The 20,333-nt window shown below is 36.3% G+C and overlaps 2 pseudogenes across 1 annotated transcript in view; one reads left to right on the plus strand and one right to left on the minus strand.

The window, feature by feature from the left end:
- The window catches only part of LOC145797413 (small ribosomal subunit protein uS10c pseudogene), a 138,714-nt pseudogene that overhangs the window by 14,673 nt on the left and 103,708 nt on the right, over nucleotides 1-20,333 (minus strand). The window lies entirely within an intron of this gene.
- Nucleotides 1,137-6,428, plus strand: LOC145797412 (pectinesterase QRT1-like; annotated as a pseudogene).

A 20,333-nucleotide genomic window follows, 5' to 3' on the forward strand; every position in this document is an offset into this window, starting at 1 on the left:
GAGTAGAATGTTCATGTAAAAAATCAAGATGATTGAACATCAATAGCTATATGTTTTGAAAAAGTGGACCGCAAATATGATTTCAATAATAACCACCTATTTTTTATAATATAAATTTGGTTCAAACATATAACTACCGATGTCCGATTATTTTGATTTTTTGCATAAAAATTCTACTCAACGAGTTCTAAAAAGTGAACGGTTCGATTCATCGAAATAGGACCTATAGTGGGCTCCACGAGCCGTTTAAATTCTCTCATGTTAAGAAGTTAACATGAAAGAAGCCTAATACATATAAAACTGTATATCTATCTATACTATTATAAAACAACAGTTACGGTGGTATAGACAAAGTGTTAGGGATCGGGGATCCCACCCAAGACCTTCCAGAAATTATACCAAGCAGAAAAACATACACACTCAAGGAGACACCATATTTGACGTGGTTCGGCCTCAATGCATACGTCCACGGGAGAGTAACCGCTTATAAATATAACAATAGAGAGATTACAGAAAGATTACAATAGAGGAGGAGCTCACACTATCCTCACTCAGCCACTCACCCATCTCCCTCACTCACACCAAGAGAGACGGTCTTTTTGCCTCACATCTCTCACTCTCTTGGTTTGTTCTCTCTCTGTTTTCTCACTTAAGCCCCACACTCTGTTCCTCTATTTATACACAAATGAAGGGACTTTGATTGGTCACCACCTACCCCTTCCACTAGCTTTATCCACTAGCTAGTGAGGTAGGTGGAGTGAGAGAGTCACTTAATGGGTTGATGATCCAACACAAAGCTGGCGCTATAACTGCACAATGATAGATTAGGATTCAAACTTTGGGAGACAAATGTAAATATAACTTCTCATTTTTTAAAATTATTTTACAATAACTGTATAACATACATAGGTGCGACTGCCCCCTAGATTCATCCATGTGCTTAGAGCAATTTTTAATCTTAATTCATCCATGTGCTTAGAGCAATTTTTAATCTTATTTAACTGCTTCAATTCGTAATTATCAATCTAATTATTTCACTCGCACACACCATATAGTGTGTGCCAACACTACTACTACTAGTATACAATAAAGATGTCTCTTGGAGTTCCATAACTACTCCTCAACAAACCATCTTTCCACACCACCATCACCCTACTATATTTATTGCCTCCACTTCTTTCTCACCACCTTTGCACCTTTGTCCAACTCCATCAACTTTCAAATTCAAAGATACCCACAAAGAGAACATCAAAGGTTTGAGGAAATCAAGTTATGGGTTCACTTGTTGCAGGATTTTTGGTACTGTTTTTGGGAATCATTGAAGTGGGCTCTGGAAAGAGCCAAGCCTACACCATGAATTACATTACTTGGGAGGATATGAAGGTGGATTTGCAGAAAGAGAGGTTGGATTTGAACGAGGAACAGAATCGAAGCCGAGTAATCATTGTTGATCAGAATGGTAAGGGAGATTCAGTTGCAGTACAAGGTGCAGTTGATATGGTTCCTCTGCTCAATTCACAGAGAGTGAAAATTTACATTCATCCTGGAATCTACAGGTTTGTATGTATTTATGTATATAAATGCGATTGTCATTGAGAATAAACTCCACAGCAATTTTTCTCTCTTTCTATTCTTTGGTGATTTCTCTTCTATTTCTTTTTTTCTTTGGTTGATAAATGCGGGGTTGTATTGGGAAGATAGGGACTCCAAAAGTGGGGACGTGGGTATTGGAAGTCATGGAATATCCATTATAGTTTCTATATACTGATTTTGAAGCTACCTTCAATATTTAATTTTTTCTGTAATTATTATCTTTGCATAAGAATATTTGTAAGTTATATAAAGAATTTTAAACAAGGGAAAATGTATTTCACCATTTTATATTTTAGTTTTTTTTGTCACACATATTTATGAAATAAATAACATCTATAAGATTGATCATATATATTAAAAATTATATAAAAAAAAAATAGAACCCATTATATGACATGGAGACACATAAAAGGCTAATAGTTCAAGTGAATTGTTTGGATTATATATAGGATCTTGTTTTTGTTCAAATTGAAAGAAGTCTAATATGTTATGTTGGGTTTGTGAGGCCTACTGCGAGTCTCATGTCTTATTATTTTGTAAATTTCTGTGTAGGACATTTATTTAAAAATCACATTTATTCGATAATTAAAATTATATAATTTCATCATATTTGTTTTTAAAAAATATTGAATGGTCTATTGTAATTTTATTTTATTTTTATTTTTTTTCATTCATATGTGATGTGATCCTTTCATTTAAACTAAAACATGACAAATGATTTCAAAAATACCACTATCTCTTTTTTTTTTTCTTTTTTTTTTAATTTTGTAATGTTATGCTGATGATTTTATTTTATTTTTTTAAAATTATATTTGTGTACCATTTTCCATCATCATAGTTTCTTGTGTTTCTACATATATATAAAGATCTCAAAATACTTGAATTAAATTACAATGCAGAGAAAGGGTGTTTGTTCCAAACTCCAAGCCTTACATTTCATTCATTAGAGATGAAAATCGAACTTCTGAAACCATTATCACTTGGAATGATAAAGCTTCTGATAAAGACAAAAATGGATGTCAACTAGGGACCTCTAGATTAGCTTCTGTCACTATAGAATCCGATTTCTTCTGTGCAACCGGTATTACCTTTGCGGTACAAACCCATATCTATTTTGTTTTTATATTTTTTAAAACAAAAACCCCAAAACACAACAATTCTCACCAATGATGTGGTATGCCAAAACTCAGTGGTTGCGGTCCCTAGAGCCTATGGAATGCAATGTAGCATTAAGGTTAGCCGCCGATAAAGCCATGTTGTACAAAGTTAGGGTCTTGGGGACACAAGACACACTTCTAGACGATTACGGATCACTATTTTTATCAGTGTTACATTCAAGGTACTGTTGATTTCACATTTGGTAGATCTCGATCACTCTATCGGGTATCATTCAAATCCTCACTACCCGTATATGATAATCTTATGTTCAATATATGTGACACCCTGAACGTTTAATTAAATATCACATAACTATTTATAGTTATTTGTAATTGTGGCTATATGTGATAATATATTATTAAAATAATAAATAAATAAATAAATACTAATAACAATAATAATAAAATAAACATATGGAATAATAATAATAATAGTAATAATAAAAATAATAATAATAGTGGGAGTGATAGTAAAATAAAATAATTAATTTTCGGTTGGTAAGTGATAAAATGTTATTTAATTAATTTGTTTTTTTTCTTTATCAAACGAATGGTACATAATTAGTATAAAGAATTGGGTCAAAATATAATTATCATAAAAGTTAATATAATAAGATAAGTATCCTGGTAGAATCTAATCCAAATCTAAGGGAGATCGGCTATGGTCACGTGTCGAGTGATGGCACGGCTTGCCTCCCTATTTATAGGGACTTTTTTCAAAATAAATCAAAATACCAAGTTATTTCTCAAATTAAGTATAGTTTTGACGGATTTCTCAAAATAAGTTAAAATGTGATTACAAATCACATTTTTACTGTTTCCAAGACCCTTTCGTAAAAAATTAGTGAAATAATAGAAACGTTATTACAAACCACGTTTTTAAATAATTTCTTTTTTATTTTTTTTTATAAAAACATGATTTCAAACCACCCTTTGACTGTTAAAACGTAAAAACATGTTTTGAAACAACGTTTTTCATATAAACCATCCGACACACACACACAACACTTACGCGCACACACGCCCACAGCACTCACCCACAACACTCAGGCACATTAATTTATATATATAATAATAATTAAATATATATAATAATTTATAATAACAAATAATAATTAATTATATAATTTTTATAATTTTTGTAAATATGAATTATTTTTATATAATTTTTATCTTTTGATTGGTTAGAAATAATTTTTTATAAATTAAATTGAAACAACCATATGTATGTATATAACCTACTCAAAAGTTAAAATAATAATTATTTTTTTACACTTAAATGATAATTATTTTTTATTTTTTATTTCTTAATCAAATTAATTTTTAATTTTTTTTAAAAAAAATTCTAAAAATCAAACCATACATAACCTAAAAATCTTTTGATAAATGACTTACATACGTATGGTTTAAGGGTAAAGATTTTGATAAATGACTTAAATGATAAATCAAACTATCCATAGCCTAAAAATTTTTAATCCTGGATTTACCACGCATAATTTTTATATAATTTTTTAGGTAATGGATGGTTTGATTTATCATTTAAGTCATTTATCAAAATCTTTATCCTTAAACCATACGTATGTAAGTCATTTATCAAAAGATTTTTAAGTTATGTATGGTTTGATTTTTAGAATTTCTTTTAAAAAAATTAAAAATTAATTTGGTTAAGAAATAAAAAATAAAAAATAATTATCATTTAAGGGTAAAAACTAATTATCATTTTAACTTTTGGACAGGTTATATATACATACGTATGATTATTTCAATTTAATTTATAAAAAATTATTTCCAACCATTCAAAAGATAAAAATTATATAATTGATTATTATTTGTTATTATAAATTATTATTATATATATTTAATTATTATTATATATAAAAATTAATGTGCTTGAGTGTTGTGGGTGAGTGTTGTGGGTGTGTGTCGCGGATGGTTGGTTGGTATGGAAAACATTGTTTCAAAACACGTTTTTATATTTTAAAATCACGTTTTTTTAAAGAATTTTTTTTTTATTTAAAACCGTGGTTTGTAACCACGTTTTTACTATTTCACTAATTTTCTGTGGGAGGGTCCTAGAAACAGTAAAAGCGTGGTTTGTAAACACGTTTTAATTTATTTTAGAAAATCCGTCAAAACTAGGCCTAATTTGAGAAATAGCTTAGTATTTTGACTTATTTTGGAAAAAGCCCCTGTTTATAGGGAGGAGTTTATCAAGAATCAAGATCAGTGGAAAAAAAAAAACAACAGAGGAGAAACACGCTAGAGTACTGGAGGTAAGAAATTTATTGTAAGGAGGGTTGTGGTAGTAGAAAGTAAAGTTAAGGGTCAATATTAAGATGAGTTATATTATACCTTGAGTCACCATAATATATTTTACGTATGTTTTGACTTATCATAATTTATTTTATACAAGTTATGTTTTATAAATTATATTAATATTTCAATTACGTGGATTAATTTCTGAACTCTATTTGTTTAAAATGAAACTTATGGATATGTTTGTTTAAATTTTAGTATATATTTGACTATGATCTTATAAACAATTATGTTTTGTAAGTACCACCACGGGAGTTCCACGCCTTGCGGAACTAAATAACCATTGGCGTTTGTTTGGCCATTTTGTGGTCCTCTGTTTATCATGGATCAATTGACCTCTGTTCTGTACCGTGGTTATGGTTATTTATTTATATAATTTTTGTATTTCAGTTTCTGCCACTTAAATAATTATTTACCAAATTAAGTTATGTAAATGTTTTGACTTAACTAACTATCTATGTTTATTTTGTATTCCCTATACTCTTAGCATAATATTTCTCACTCTACTGTGTGCTTATAGCTGTTACCCTTTCAGGTGATAAGATGTAAAGAGGACCCATAACCTCGTGTAGTGGAACATGTGCAAGAAATTGATACGGATCCGTTAATTTGTTTTTCTTTTCTTTTCTTCCTGTCGTTTTTTTGATGGCCGGTCGCTGCATAATCAAATAATAAAAGCCCATAGATGTACTCTTTTTTTTAGTAGAATGAAGTAACTTTATGTTTAATTATTTTATTTTCGTTTTCCTTCGCTTACGCAGTTTAAATTGCTAAGATTAGAATAAATTAGTAAGTTGCGATTCCAGTTCTAAGCCCCTGGGGTTGGGTCGTGACAATATGTTTCTTGATAATGATTTGTAGAATTGGATTTCTTGAACTAGGACTGTGTTCTTCACTCAGTAGCTGAAAGATTTGGAGCAATTGCAACTCATCATAGAGACTCACAATATATGATACAGGGTTCTCTTTTGTAAATTGCACAATTAATGGATCAGGAATTGTCTACTTGGGAAGAGCTTGGGGAAATTACTCGCGAGTAATATACTCATACTGTGATATCGACAATATAATAACTCCATTCGGGAGGAGTGACTGGAATCAACCATCTAGGCAAAAGTGTGAATCTTTTCTTATTAAAGAAAACAAAAAATGAAAAATGGAAACGTTTTAAACTATTCAAAATTTTGAAATATAATTGAAGTTTGCAATTACAGGACTGTAATATTTGGAGAATACCACTGCAAAAGGAGAGAAGCAGATAGAAGAAATAGAGTGACATGGTCAAAGTCCCTAAATTATGAGGAAGTAAAACCATATTTGAATGTGGCTTTTGTAGCTGGAGAGCAATGGTTGAGACTATAGTAGTATTATTTTCATGTATTTAGGCAATCATGCATATTGAGATTTGGTTATTTGGACATTTTTTTATTTATATTTATATTAAATGACAAAATAGTCCTTATATAGCGCAAAAAAATTGATCATTTCGTGTTTTGAATTTGTATATTGTTTGAATGTGATTGTATGTATGAGAGTGAATTGTTGTATTGTTTATAGGGTGTTTTTGGTGACCATTTGTGAAGTTGCAAAGGTGGCCGTGTGGGGGCTGCTGTGACCCTGGTTTGGTGATGCCATGTTGTGCACTTGAGAATGGAAGTAATAAAAAGTGTTTCATTATAGATATTGGATATTGGGGTTAGAGTAAAGGCTGGTTTGGCATAGCTAGAAAAGATAAAAAAAAGTCAAAAATTATTAAAAAAAGTTAAAAGGTTATCATTATTTATATAAAAAAAAAATATATATATATATATATAAAATAAATTTACACAAAAAAAATACAACCCAAAAAGTAATTGGCGTGATGGTATAGTCTGAATCAGATGGCACAAATTACCTAATCGGCTACACAAAAATTTTACAAAAAATGGTGTTGTTTGGCCCATGGGGGCCTACCATAGGTCCCGTTTTGATAATCGGAACTGTGCAATGTGTTTAACTCGTCGAGTACTTTATGACTATAAAAAATCACGTTGATCGGATATCGATAACTATGTGATCAAATCAGATTTTTTCCAGCCGTTTATTTTTAATCGTCCATTTTTTTTATACAAAATTGATTTGATCACATAGCTATCGATATCCGATCAATGTGATTTTTTACAAACATATAGTACTTGACGATTTTTACACATTGGCGATTCGGATTATTGAAATGGGACCCGTGGTAAGCCCCTCCAATCTGATGAAAGACTAAAGGAAAATCTCATCCTATATATATAAATCTGAAGCATGTCTTCCACCCCCACACAATTCAAAACATTCTGTATTGCTTCTTTCAATAGTCACTGTCACTATGCATAGGGCATAGGGATAAAATGGTAATTTTTTTATTTTATACAATATTTTAATTCATATTTTTTCGTAAAAAGTCAAAAAATTATCACAAATAACTATCTTTTTTCCCTCAATTTTTTAGTCCAAAAAGTCAAAAAGTGAACTTATTTAGAACATCCCAAACAATCCCTAAATCTGACATTTTAACAAAAGTAAATGTTAAAACACGAGTAAATTTTGCTAGATGACTCAACAGTGAGTTTTTTTTTTTTTTTTTGCAATGCGATTGGGGGATTATAGTGTGTGTATAGAGATATATATATATATATATATTGCACAAAATAGTGTCCGTCCATAATAGTTAAATTGCAATATAAATCACATCTTAAATACGTATTTTCATAATACACGTCAAATTTTTTTTATAAAAAAAATTAAGAAGATTGATCAATAAATCCCATATTTTAAACTTGTGATCTATGTAGTCTCATATTTTTTCTTGCGATCTATTTAGTTCTTTTGGATGTGCAATGACTCGTCACATTGGAGTGTTACACTTAGGGAGTTACGTTGGAGTATTACGTTTAGAAAAGGTACACTAAGGAGTTTTTTAATGTGTTAGTGTTATATTATAGTGTTACATTTGAAAAAAAATACACTAAAAAATCTTTTAGTGTGTTGTCAAAGTGTTACATTTGGCTAGTTTTTTAGTGTGTTATATTAGAGGAGTGTTACGTTTGTAAAGAGTATACTAAGAAATTTTTTTAATGTGGTGACCTAGATTAAAAAAAAAAAAAAAAAAGTCTCAAATACACATTATACAAACGCACACCCCCAATTTATATATACATAGATAGCCCTGTTTAGTAGGGCTTATTTCCAGCTTATTTCAGCTTTTAGCTTAATTTAAGCTATTTTGATGTGTTTGGTTCAGCTTAACAATACAACTTATAGCTTTTTATAAGTCAAAAATCAACTTATTCTTTGAGTGGGGGCGGAGAAGCTTAATTTATAAGTCAAAAATCAGCTTATGTTCACATTTATAAGTTATAAGCTGTTAAGGTATAATGTATAATTACTTTTCCACAACTCTACCACGTGTGTGTCCTTTCCCCTCACTCTTTTTTCTCTTTTCTTATCTTCTTGTTTGAAGCATCCACAATGATCTGGTTTTTCACAGATTTACATTACTACCGCCTGAAGTCCAATTGCCAAACCATTGACCCAATACTTTCAGTTTCAAAGGGTTGAGCAGTTAAATCGGTTAATGAGTGTTTGGTGAGGGTGGTTGAGAGCTTGGAGAATGACCGAGTTAAAGTAGAAAACGTTGTTGATGAAAGCGAGCAAGTGAGAGGAGAAACTGATTTAGAGGAAGAATTGAGGGCAATTTTGGTGGAATTAAAGGCGGTTTCAAAGCTTGCAAGCATGACAGAGATGAAGTTGAGTTAGTATCAAGAGATGAGGAACAAGGAGAAGAGGGAGTTAGAGAATAGTGTGGCGAGCTTGACGGAGGAGAATCGGGACATCAACAGCTTACTTAGGATTGCTTTGGTGGAAAAAGAGGCAGTGGAGAAGAGTTTGAACAAGCTTAAAGGGAACAACAATGAACAGAAGAGAGTGGCCATCTTGCAGATTGCAGAAAGAGGATTACAGAAAGTTGGGTTTAAATTTATGATTGGAACTTGTTTCATTCTCTACTTTGTACGGGGGCAAGATCAAAATCATTAAATAAGGAGGCACTTCTAAAATTTATACAACACGCTAATGAAACAAATGACATTTTCTTCCTAGCTGCCAAGGTGGTTTCATTTACCATTTTAAAGTACAAGAAGTCAAAAGCAGCTAATCTTGAAAATGAAGGGAAGTGCACTACTGACAGCTGTAATCTTTCTCTACTTTTGCAGGCATGGAAACCGATATCAACGGGATACAAGAGAAGGTGGTGGGAGTGCATTGCTTTACCAGATGATGTTGATTGTCACGAAGAAACTGCATTTAGGATGCAAATAAAGGAGTTGGCATTCATGCCAAAGTGAAGAGTTTGGTGAGAGCAACATTTTGATAGGTGGAGATCAAAATCCGGCAAAATTGAAAATTTGGATTTTTACTTATTTTCCTCTTCTAGCTTGAGGAATGGATTTTTCTTATACTTCTTTATGCACTTTTACTTGATTGTATGGAGTTTAGAGTTGCATATAAATTAATTAGAATTTTTGAAAATTTTGTGATTTATTTGCTTAAAAGGGGAATTTTGAGAAAAATAAAGAGTTGATGCCCAACTTGCAAAAGTGTAAACTTGGAATATCATTACGCCAAAACAGGGCATTAACGGCGGTTTTCGTTACCGCCATTAATGTATCTTTAACGACGGTTTCGTTACCGCCGTTAAAAAAACCGCCGCTAAAGTATCTTTAACGGCGATAATGAAACTGCGGTTAAAAAAACTATCACTAAAGTCCTCTTTTAACGGCGGTAACGAAACCGCCACTAAAACCCTCTCATTACCGCCGTTAATGACGGTGGTCTTTGCTGGCAGAGTTTCGGCGGAACTTCGGCGAGTGGTGACCACGCGCGGCCAGAGGTTGAACATGACCATCTACAATAAAGAAAAAGTAATGTTTAAATATTTATTTAGGGAATATATTTCAGGTAGAGTGGTTGTGGTGGAGTGGTTGGCGTGCGTGGATTAAAGGTCAAGGGTACGAGGCCTGGGGAGTGCAAGAAGAGAGAATTACTTTTTAAAAAATTTGAACATATTTACGGCAGTAAAGAACCGCCGTTTTTTGTCCTCTATTATTGCCGTTTTTTGTCGACTTTTAACAACAGTAATTTACCCTTTTACGACGGTTGTACCTTTTCCGACAGGAGTATAAACGGCGGTCTAAATTACCATCGTTAAAGACTTTAACAACGATTTTACATCCTTTAACGGCGGTAAAAAACCACCGCTAAAGCCCAATTTTGGCATAGTGTATGTTTGTAAGGTTATGAAAGAACTATATTTTAAATTTGAACAAAAACGGACTTCGATTGGATCGGTTTTGAAATTTTTACCGGTTTGTGACCAAAAGAGTATTTTTTTTAAAAACAAAGGAATTATGTTTAATTTTTGAGGTTTTTGATCAAAATAGGATGTCATAGTTGAATAATGCTTGGAGAATGAGTTTGAAAAGAAAATGATGTTTTCTTGGGTATTAACGGTATTATTTTGCTTAATATATTTGTTGGAATAAAACCGACACAGTTAGAAATGGACCTTGAGAGGTTACCAGACGTGATTGTGATATGAAAACTAGTATAGTTGTTCATATTTGATGAGATGTGGAATAGATTGTATTTGTCGAAATTTTTATGGAACTTAATTATTTAAATATCTGTTTAGAAATATCTGTTTTGGGCTATCGGTGGAGGATAGCCATGATTGTTGTAGAAATGCATGAGACTTAGGTAAATTGAACCACATTCCTCATGTGTTGTATTGGACATTGCATTACATTCATTTCATTGAAAATGTATCTGTTTTTGAGAAATGTTTGGAAATGTATCTATTTGTGAAAAGATGAATACTTGGTGAATCTGTGTATGGGGTGTGGAACTGCGCGGTTAGGTGTCGAGCCTTCCAGTTTACTGGTAAAAATGACAGTGGGAGTGCATTAGGGCCTACTTGCAGACATTCACCTAGAAATTCACAGGGCCCGTATTCATATAACAGATATGGTTTAAAAATAGAAATGGTTTTATATTGGTTGTGCATCTTAGCAGTGCATGCTTTATAAAAAGAGAGATAAACTATTTTATCATAAGCATGGTATGAGCATACTCCTCTTTAGTCTTGTCATTGTTCATATGTTGTGTAGTATATCTCTACTGGGTTGTGGCTCACCCTATAAGGGAAATCATTTCAGGTACAAGTGTTATGCCTCTGCCAAGGCATTAACTTGGAAGGACTTGGAGTTGAGGCTTCATTTTTGTTTTACTGTTATTTGTTGAATGTAAGCCCAGGGCTGTATTTGTATTGAGTTGAAACTCCATTTTATGTAACCAAGAATGTTCTTGGATAAATTTGTAAGCCTGTAGGGCACTTATTATTTGTTTGGTTTCCATTTCATATTTGTTGTAAAATGCATGTTTGGGATTAGAACTGGGGCATTGAGATGTGAACAATATGCATTTGACATTTGGGATTTAATGGAAATGGGTGTATGGGTTAGTTATTTATATGTGTTTGTCTATCAGCTGGGTTTTGTTACATAAATAGATATATCATGCCCAATTTTCGAGGGTGTTACATTTAGTATAGTGTATAATGTTGGAGTGTTACGTTGGAGGAGTTTTTCAGTGTGTTGCGTTGAAAGAGTGTTACGTTTGTGAAAAGTATACTAAGAAGTTATTAAGTGTAACGTGTAACGTTGGAGTGTTAAGTTTCGTAAATGTACATTAAAAAGTCTTCTAGTGTATTACGTTGGAGTGTTACGTTTGTCAAAAGTACACTGAAGGGTTTTTTAGTGTGTTACGTTGGAGGAGTATTACATTTGAAAAAAGTATACTAAGGGATTTTTTAGTGTAGTGTGTTACGGTTGTCAAAAGTACACCAATGAGTTTTTTTTTACGTTGGAGGAGTTTTTCAGAGTATTACGTTGGAAAAGTGTTACATTTGAAAAAAGTACACTAAGAAATTTTTTAGTATGTTATGTGGGAGTATTGAAATGTTATGTTTAGAAAAAATATATTAAGGGATCTTTTAGTGTGTTACGTTATAGTGTTTGAGAAGTCTTTTAGTGCTACGTTGGAGGAGTAGTGTTACATTTTTTAAAAGTACATTAAGGCTCCGTTTGGGAAAAAAAAAGTCAGGCTTTTTTGGCTAAAATAACCACAAAATACAAAATAAGTTTTTTAGTCTAATAAAACAAAACATCGCATTCAACCCATAATCATTACATTATTTCTCTAAAAAAAAAAATCAAAAAAGCCAAAAGCCCTTCCCATACAAGGCTTTTTAGCCAAGCTAAAATAGCCAAAAAAGCTAAAAAACCAACCCACTTCAAAGAAATTTTTTAGTGTCGTTTGGGAAGTGGGTTGGCTTTTTTGTTTTTTTGGCTATTTTAGCTTGGGGCTAAAAAGTCTGGTTTGGGAAAGACTTTTTAGCTTTTTTGGCTTTTTGGTGAGGTATCTTCATGTTAAATTACCAAACTGCCCTTCAAGTAATTTCGCTATTTCAAGTCCTTGCTGATTAGGTCCACGTCAGCGTCATTGTTCTTCTTTTTCTTTTTCTTTTTTCAGGCGTCTTTTTATCATTTTTTTTAATTTATGTTTTTGTATCTTTTTATGGTTTTTTTTTTTTTTTTTTTTTTGCAATTTATGTTTTTGTATTTTTTTTGTTTTTGTATACATTATCTTGTTCTTTTTTTTTTAATTTACGTTTTTGTCATTTTTATTTTTATTGGTATACATTAATTTGTTTTTATTTTTGGAAAATGAGTTTTCATGTGTTGTATTTATTTTTAAATTACGTGGCAAATAGTAAATTATGTTTTTTTTATTTGTTATTTTTGTGGGTGAGACGTATTTTTGTGATTCTTTTTTTTAAAATTTACGTTTTTGTCATTTCTTTTGTATTTGTATACATTAATTTTTTTTCATTTTTAAAAAATGGGTTGTCATGTGTTTCATTTTTTTCCCCAAATTACGTGGCAAATGGTAATTTATGTTTTTCATTTTATTTTTTTTTTGTTAGATGAGGCTTATTTTTGTGGTTCTGTTGTTTTTTTCATTTACACTTTTGTCAATTTATTTTTATTTGTATACATTAATTTGTTTTTAGTTTTCAAAATTGGTTTTTCCATGTGTTGGCTTTATTTTTAAATTATGTGGCAACTGCGAATTTATGTTTGTAATTTTTTTTTTTTGTTTGGTTTTGACTTGTTTGTGTTTATTGGAAAAACGTTACGACCATGTAATTTATTTAAAATAATGTCAAAAATCATAATGTACTGCCGTGGCACATGATAATTTTTCATGTCTCTTTTGGCTTTTTGTTGTTTTAAACTGATCTTTTTATGTTTTTAACGGATGTGGCACATGATAAATTTTGAATTTATTTTTTTTATTCATCCTATTTTTTGGACCTTGGTTTTTTTTTTCGAAAATGATTTTTCTATTGTTTTTAGTTTTTCAAAGTTAGCCACGTCACCAACTGAAAGGGATTATATTCCCGTGTAAACACATACATATTGTACATGATAATATATTTGAATATTGTCTGTTCCACGTGCGTTACCAATGTTACAACCCTACGAATATTACGTGGACTATTATATATTTCCTAACGTTCCGTTATTACGCAAGTACACTAACTTGTCGCGTATGCGAAGGCGCACCAATGCCATATGCGGGTCCTCGTCCCCAACCATTAAACCATCCTCGTCATATTCAACTTCTGGTATGGCATTTACTATTGTCATAGCCTCTTCCTCATCGCAGATTGGGTGAATAGTTGTTGGATTACCTGTATTTCACCGTATATAATTATGTAATGCCATTGACGCACCTACTAACTGAACTTGCACATTTGCAAAGTCATACCGAGGCATGTCTCGAATAAACCCCCATCGATTTTTCCAGGCACCGAAAGTGCATTCCACCACACTGCGTAACGACGAGTGAACTTTGTTAAATAATTCCCTTGGTGTTTTTGCCGTCCTGTTCCGTTGACTACTTCGGAATTGTTGTTGGTGATAACGGCTGCCTTTGAAAGGTGCTAGGTAACCTACCCAGTTTGGATAGCTAGAATCGACAAGATAATATTTGCCTGTAGACAGTACAATAATTTACTTGGTTACAATCTACATTGTGCTTTATTTTCAAGTAACGCTGTTTGACGAAAAATGTACTGCCCCATCAATTTTGTTCATTGCAATGTGTTACCTTCTTCAGGATGTGGAAATGGGACATTGTCATTTGTTAGTATCTCGTTGAAGATGCGACTATCATGCATACTTCCTTCCCATCCGCACGAAATGAAGATGAAACACGTCAAGATCGCACGCGGCCATGATATTTTGCGTGTGACAGTATTTCCTACCGAAATATGTTGACGCATCTAGCACCGTAACCCATGCACTTACATGTGTTCCGTCTATTGCTCCAATACAGTCCTGCCAACAACCTAATTGTATTGTTACTCCTACGGGTACATGTAATGGTTATTTTCATACATCACGTCCATTTAATAGTAAATACAAAATAACTGGACTTCGCACAAATAATTGGGTAATGTTTTTCAGTAGTACCTTGAACGGTAGGTATTTTCGTTTAGACCGCACGTATGGATGTATACGATGCTGAGTATATGTGGGCCGACAATGAACAACAGTGAACTCTTTCATGGAAGTTAATACATTATGCACGTGCCGAGACACAGTCTCCCCCGAATGTTGGAACCGAACATGCAAACCTTTTGTTCACCATAGCTAGTAAGAAAAAAAAAAAAAACAAGAAACAGTTTAAAACATGCACACACAACCATCTTGTTTTAGTACAGTTCCAACAATAACATAACTAAAAGTTTTCCAAAGCAAGAGAAGGGCAGGCATCTTCAGCATTACTAACACCGCTATATCACATCCGGCGAGCCCCAAACAGGTTCGCAAACGGCGCCGACGCAATACACTGGAGCTGCTTTTGTGTGAGCCACCCTATAATGTGGTCGTCATCAGGCTGGCACATTATCACCTCCTGGTAATCTACATTGTCCGTAAGTGTCGAGGCGAAATGAAATAGCTGCATACCAATTAGGGATGGAATAGTCGTCAGGCGATGCATGCACTCCGAAATAGTGTACAGCGATTCGTTACTTGTGAGGTGCCTTACTGTAACCTACTGATTCTTGGTACGCACCACATCTATTAGGTTGTTCATGCTTTCTGCAATAACTGACGCTCCACTTGTTGCCTTTTTCGACTTCAAAACACTTGTTGATGGCGTCTTTCTCCTTTTTTCCTTTTCAATCGGAACAGGTTCCAGTGAAGAATCTGAGTCCACGTCCTGTACTCCTGCGGGTATCGGATCAGCAAATGGCTGCGTTCCCAAACTGTGCACAGAATCAGATGAGTCATCGGCATCTTTAGAAACTTTCTCTCACGGTGTCCAATGGTGCTCACCAGTAGCTGATGCCCCGATGAAGACCATCTCCATCAAGTCACGATGTTCCAAAGTTTTTTTTCCTAAACTTGGCACACACCTTGTTTACCTGCACAGTTGGAGATTTATGAAAAAGGAACACGTTACATTTCATATAACAAGTGATACAGTTAACTAAAAAGGTTAAATGTATTGGTAACAGACAAATATGAAACGCAAGAAACATGTACTTACCGATTCCATCTTGTCCCACCACTCCTCAGGTGCCTGAAACATACCGGTGTCACTGTCAAACCCTATCCCCGACACTCCTTTGCTTGAATCCATCAACTTTGTCCACGCTTGCCACTCTTTTTTCAAACTTATGTATTTATCCTTCAACTATTTGAGGCCATGTTTTCTTCCTATTTTTTTCTCAAATTTCCTTGCCAACGACTTGTACCCTGCTTGTCTGAGGACTAGGAATGGTCGATTTCCTTTTGTAATCTCATTTGCAATCAACTACAGGAAAATTCGGATTGAGTCACTGTCCCATGAGGCCTTGTGGCTGAACAGAGCCTGTGTCTCTTCAAGACTGCTTGACTTCTCTGTCATAATGCCTTTGCTTTTGGATTGGGTACGCAGAGAAGTACGTATGGATGCTGAAAGGGTAAATTATATATATAAATTGGGCCGAGCTGGGTAATGGGCCGTTGTGAGCCACAGAAAGAAGGGCGGAGTAAAAGGGCCTTGGCGTTAGCCTGGTCCCCAAAAGGCCTTATTGTTATCTCGGTCCAAGAGAGCGTTACAGACAGCCCGGTCACCACACTCAGAGTTAGCCCGGTCGTGGCGTGTTGCGGTTAGCTCGGTCAAAACCTTGCTATTTCTTAGCTCGGTCTAAAGACACCATGGTTTGTACAGGAGAAACCGAGGTAAGAGCAGTGAATGGAAGAAACCGAACTGGCTTTAGTTTGGTCTACTCTACGGCTTAGCATAGCCATGCTTACCTCTTTGATATTGGAATCCAACCATGGTAAAACCATCTCACTTGGTTTAAGCAGTGAGGGGGGTGTAGAAGGATAAGCATTATCTTTCAGGAATGTGATTCCTAGGAGGACTCTACATGGAGGAGTAAGAGTCCTACTAGGATTGTGCCACACGGAACCTATAAAAGCTCACAACATCACCTATGGAGAGGTAACACAACTTTGATTCCCGAATACACAGAACTTTTTGTCTATTTGTCTATTTTGCTGACTTAGGCATCGGAGAGGTATCCGGCACACACCCACCGGCTAGCTCACATTTGTGTTTTCAGGGAGTAAAGCGACGATGTACGGAGAAGTGCAATCTTGATCAACAGGATTATACGAGAACAATATTTCGTGCTCGTACAATTGGCGCCGTCTGGGGGAATTTCAGACACGAACAAAACCTCTTGATCAAGTTTTTCCTTGTTAATTAGAAGCAATGGCGCACAACGAAGATTTGACATAGTCCGCCATCGATGGACAAACCCCAGAGGGGCGTGGGAGGCGCGAAGGTTTGCCTTCTATCCCTCCTATGGCGGATTTAGAGCCGCAGCGACAGAATCCCCGGACGGATGCAAGGGAGAGGCGGACTAACAGCCCCCGTCACTCTCGCTCACCAAGTCCTGACAGACAGAGACGGAGGATCGACCCTCAAGTTTTGGAGGATCGCGTCAAGGAGCAGGATGAATTAATACGAAGGATAGCGGCGGACATGAAATCAATGAAACGACAAATAAAAGGCAAAAGGGTGGCGACAGGAGAGTGGCGCAAAAGCAAAACGACCCCTCGCCACTCAGAAGACCGTGGTAGGCATACCACACCATCACAAGCAGAGAGTAGGAGCTTGAGGACAGGCGACACTCAAACAAGGACGTTCAGAACTCGTTACTCCAGGTCTGAGAGAACGAGGACTGAAAGGTCATATATAGAGGGAAGCACCTATCGGCCCTCGCGCACGCACCAAACATCATCCAGGCAGTCGGAGTTGCCTAGATCGTCTGATTTGCGAACGATGCTTGAAGAAAGGGCGCGGTGGAAGGAGGATACTAGGGCACGCGACCATTGCAGAGTTTCAGCACTTCAGCGGTTGGTTCCTCAGACGCATGGAAGCGTCGAGGTAGGAATGTCAATACCGCGCCCAGCCTACGAACCAACGGACAAAGCATTAGCGAGGCTATAGACCTCGCCGTTTGTTCTGGCAATTGAGAACGCGCCTCTACCTTCAGGCTTCCTATAGCCCAAATTCACCACGTATGAGGGGAAGACGAACCCCTACTCACACTTAAGCCACTTTCGCTAGGTTATGGTTGTATACCGGCGAAACGAGGCCTTGATGTGCATCTTATTTCCATCCAGCCTTGGCGACCTAGGTTTAACCTGGTTCGAAAGGCTACTAGAAGGCAGCATAGCCTCCTAGGCGCAATTAGCGGAAGCATTCATAACAAGGTTCAGAACGAACACAAAACGCCAGTGGAGATCGACCAGCTTCTCTCCATTGAAATGGGCGACAAGGAGTCATTAAGATCCTACAATAGCCGCTACTGGGAGACCTTCAACCAGATTGGGGATTGCCCTACAAATCTCGCCATCGCACAGTACAAAAGAGGCCTTCCAGTTGGGAACAGACTGAGGGACTCAATCACTATGACGCCACCTCTCACAATGGAGGCCTTAATGGAGAGAGTGCACCAGCACATTCGGGTGGAAGAAGATGGCGCCCGCGCTAAAATAAAAACTGGCACAACCGCAATACCAGAGAAAAAGACCTCGGCAAAAGTCAACGCGGTAGAACGTCCAAGTAGAAACGAACGAGGCAGGCGAGACAACGGAGAGGACCAGGATAAAAGATGGTTGAGGGTCTGCACTGCCATTACCACGGTATTCAAAAAACTGATCTATCGGATTCTAAGCGAGATACGCGATGAACCGTTCGTCAGATGGCCAGCTAAGCTGGGAGAAGCTCAGAAGGACTACGACGAAAGATCCCTGTGCACCTTCTACAAAGAAAAGGGGCACCGCACTGAAAATTACGCACTGTTGAGACAACATCTGGAGGAGTTAGTGGCAACCGGTCATCTGGACAAGTACATAGAAGGAGGGGCGCAGCCAGCCCCCCAAGACCACAACATCCCGAACGGAATGCCAATCGACGCCCCACCTTAAGGCGTGATCAACGTAATCCATGGGGTATTCGAACTTGAGCGCGTATGTGAGCTCAGGGGCATGATAAAAAAGGTTGAGCACTTAAGGGAGGTACTAAGTGCCCAACCTACCATCAAAAAAGGGAAGATAGAGGCCACGAACGTCATGTCTTTTTCAGATAGAGACTTGGCAAGGATTTATTGCCCTCACAATGATGCGCTGGTCGTCACTCTTCGAGTCAAAGATTTTGACGTCAAGTGGATTTTGACTGACCAGGGTAGCTCATGTGAGATAATGTATTACAAAACATTCAAACAATTGAAACTAGAGGACAAAGACTTGGCACCTGCCGTATCCCCCCTGATCAGATTCAACTCAATGCCAGAGTGGCCAGTTGGCAAGATAATCCTTCCAGTCAGAGTAGGAAGTGTGACAAAACAAGTGGAATTCTGGGTATTGAAAGTCCCTTTCCCCTACAACATCATTTTGGTAGGACATGGCTGCATGCCATGCAATCGGTAGTGTCATCCTACCATTAAGTAATGTGGTTTCCCAACGAAGCTGGGATAATTGAAGAGGTCTTTGAAGATCAAATTATGTCCAAGCAGTGCTTCATCGCAGTAAATGGCAGCCGTGCTGCCAAGGGATATGCACAGATGGTGGAAGAACTTGAGAGCAACGAATTGTTCGTGGATGTTGGCAAGGCTGCCGAACAGAAGGCAGTGGAAGACTTAGTACAGGTAAGAATAGATGAAAACAACCCGGATAAGTTCTTTTTGCTTGGCTCATCTATGTCCAGCACTGAGAGAATAGAGGTCATGGAATTCTTGACCTCTAACATCGAAGTGTTTGCCTGGACGCCGTATGATATGTCAGGCATTGACCCAAGCTTCATCTGTCACCAATTGAACGTCCACCCATCCGCCAGACCAATCATTTAGCGCACTCGCAGATCGGCACTCCACCACGCCGAGATAGTGGCGAAAAAAGTGGGAAACCTGCTGGAGGCAGGAGCTACCAGAGAGGTGCACTACCCCAAATGGATCTCCAATACAGTGGTAGTGCCAAAGAAGAATGGAAAGTGGCGTGTCTGCATCGACTACAAAACGGTCAACAAGGCATGCCCAAAAGACAACTTCCCCCTACCGCGGATAGACCAACTAGTAAACCAAACGGCGGGGCACAACCGGCTTAGTTTTCTTGATGCGTACAGAGGCTACCATCAGATCGCTATGTATGAACCAGACCAGGAGGTCACATCTTTTACCACGCCAAGAGGACTATACTGCTACAAGGTCATGCCCTTTGGCCTAAAGAACGCAGGGGCAACATTCCAACGGATAGTCACCAAGATGTTTGAACCATTGTTAGGCAGAACAATGGAGGCTTACAGTGACGACATGGTGGTCAAGAGCAAGGATGAGAATGACCATCTCAAGGACCTAGGTGAGATGTTTTAGATCCTGAAGAAGCACAAGTTGCGCCTCAATGCGTCTAAGTGTGCGTTCGGAGTAGGATCTGGCAAATTCCTAGGCTTCCTGGTGACCAACCGGGGTATAGAAGCAGACCCCTCTCAGATCAAAGCAATTCAGGATCTGGAGAGGCCAAACTCAGTAAAAGAAGTGCAGCATCTCACCGGCAT

The sequence above is a fragment of the Camellia sinensis genome, chromosome 8, assembly GCF_055761805.1.
Source record: "Camellia sinensis isolate YWXY chromosome 8, ASM5576180v1, whole genome shotgun sequence".
In the NCBI taxonomy this organism is placed as follows: domain Eukaryota; kingdom Viridiplantae; phylum Streptophyta; class Magnoliopsida; order Ericales; family Theaceae; genus Camellia; species Camellia sinensis.